Here is a 2,131-nt window from a genome sequence, read left to right as displayed (position 1 = left end):
TGGTGGTTTCATATGGCCATTCTCATTGTTTAGAAGTTCACTGTGGTAGGAAGAGTTTGGGACTGGACAAGTGTTTGAGTGGTTATTATAATGTACTTGTGTGAAGACTTATTTATGAGTTAATAATAATAAAGTGATATAATAACAACAAAGGACATAATTCCTTTTCCCATGTCAGGTCATTATCTACTAAGAAAAACAGGGCGAAGATGAAGATGCAGAAATCATCATCAAGATTTTTGTGGAATTTTCCATGGCCTCAGAGACTCACAGGCCATCCAGGCCCTCAGTGGGTGCTGATTTGGTGATCGCAAGGCTGAAGTGTATGACCATATATGTATATGTATGAGAGACCTGATATACACATATTTTTGTGTATATATATATTTTATTTTATTATTTTTTATTTTTAGGGCCAACAGTATCTACATCTTTATGACACTACCAGGTGGGCTGGGCAGAATGCATGGTCCCAGGGACACACCACTTTTAACACTTTATAAAACCCAAAGGAAGTAAGAGGTAAGTGCAAGTCCAGGAAATGAGGCCAAAGTCACTCAGAGAGGTCGTTGTTATCAAAACGCTCCTGGTCATACACTTCAGCCTTGCGATCACCAAATCAGCACCCACTGAGGGCCCGGATGGCCTGTGAGTCTCTGAGGCCATGGAAAATTCCACAAAAATCTTGACTATGATTTCTGCATCTTCCTCTTCGCCCTGTTTTTCTTAGTAGATAATGACCCGGTTCACAGCACCAAATTTGTCACACTCCTCTGTCACCTCTCCCGCCAGGTCATCATCGATGGCCTTGGGGTCCTCCATGTTTCGGAGAACCATCACTGTAGACTCCTGTTTTCTGAGTAGCTTTTGCATGACCGTGTGGCGAGCACTGTTACCAGAGATGCTCATGTGCTCCTACTCACTCAGCATCTCTGGCTGCTCTGACTCAGGAAACAGCTCCTCTTCCTTCTTCTTGGGCTCCAACAGACCCAACGTTGGAGGGCTGGCTAGGATGGGGTTCACCACTCCCACAGAGGGGATGGTGACCAGAATAGGACGGTGGCTGGTCTCACACCTGTGATGACTCCAGGGGCCTGGACAGCCATGACAGCCTGGGGTAGGGCCCCTAAGGGCTGGGCCAGTGTCAGTGCTGGGGACACTAGTCCAGGTGTGGCTAAAGTACCCAGCACTGCTGCTCCAGCCACTGCTTCCTGAGCTGTAATCTTGGCTGTGGCTGCATCTGTGGAGTGGCAGGTGTTAGCAGGGGCATGGTGGGTGTGACGGCCTTGCCTACCCTCAAGTACTGGCCATCCAGATCAAAGAGGTTCATGGAGGGCACAGCATCCTGGGACGACTGTGCCTTCTCATATTCGATAAAACCATAGCCCTTGTGCTTGTAGGTCGTGGGGTCCCGGGCCAGCGTACAAGACTTGATCTTGCCAAAGGCTTCAAACACACTCTTGATGTCATCATCAGACAGGTCCTGATGTACAGAGGCCACGTATATTTGGTTGAAAGCCCTAGTCTCCTCACCCAGCTGGTCTATGATGGGTTGGGCTTCTCCGATGTTGCTGGGTCTTCCCACCTTGACGTTCCTCCCCCCAAGCATCACAGAGTTCATCTGCTCCAATGTCAGCTGTGCAGCTTCTGGGACCTCGTACTGCACAAAGGCAAAGCCCTTATGCTTCGTGGTAACGGAATTCCAGGACCTGCTCTTGATGGGGCCAAAGGGAACAAAGGCCTGGCGAATAGTGTCTTCTCCCAGCTCATAGTAGATGGAACCCACATAGACCGGGCACATGATAGCCAGTGCCCACTGCCATCTGAGCTAGCAGCCATCTGCAGGTTGGTGAGCTGCTGCTGCCACCACTGCCCCCGCTGCCACTGTAGCTGCTGCTGCTGGCTCTGACCCTCCTCCTTGTTGGCCATTGACCTGGAAAGCTATAGTCGCCGTCGCCATCTTCTTCTTCTTTTTTTTTGTTCCAAAGTGTTCATATATATGTATAGAAGCATATATATGTGTGTGTGTGTGTGTGTGTGTGTGTGTGTGTGTGTGTGTGTGTATTCACAGATATATATATATATGTCTATAAAAATATTACTAAACGATAATGTCTCCGTCCATAAGATA

The 2,131-nt window shown here is 48.2% G+C and overlaps 1 pseudogene across 1 annotated transcript; it reads right to left on the bottom strand.

The window, feature by feature from the left end:
* Nucleotides 1–553: 553 nt before the first annotated feature.
* Nucleotides 554–1,929, bottom strand: LOC116075432 (annotated as a pseudogene). Its single transcript, XR_004112544.1, has one exon. The product of XR_004112544.1 is annotated as a poly(U)-binding-splicing factor PUF60 pseudogene (transcript).
* Nucleotides 1,930–2,131: the final 202 nt, after the last annotated feature.

The sequence above is a fragment of the Mastomys coucha genome, unplaced genomic scaffold (genome assembly GCF_008632895.1).
Source record: "Mastomys coucha isolate ucsf_1 unplaced genomic scaffold, UCSF_Mcou_1 pScaffold3, whole genome shotgun sequence".
Lineage (NCBI taxonomy): Eukaryota > Metazoa > Chordata > Mammalia > Rodentia > Muridae > Mastomys > Mastomys coucha.
The sequence above is the reverse complement of the archived record's forward strand: the minus strand, read 5'-3'. Positions and strand labels throughout refer to the sequence as shown.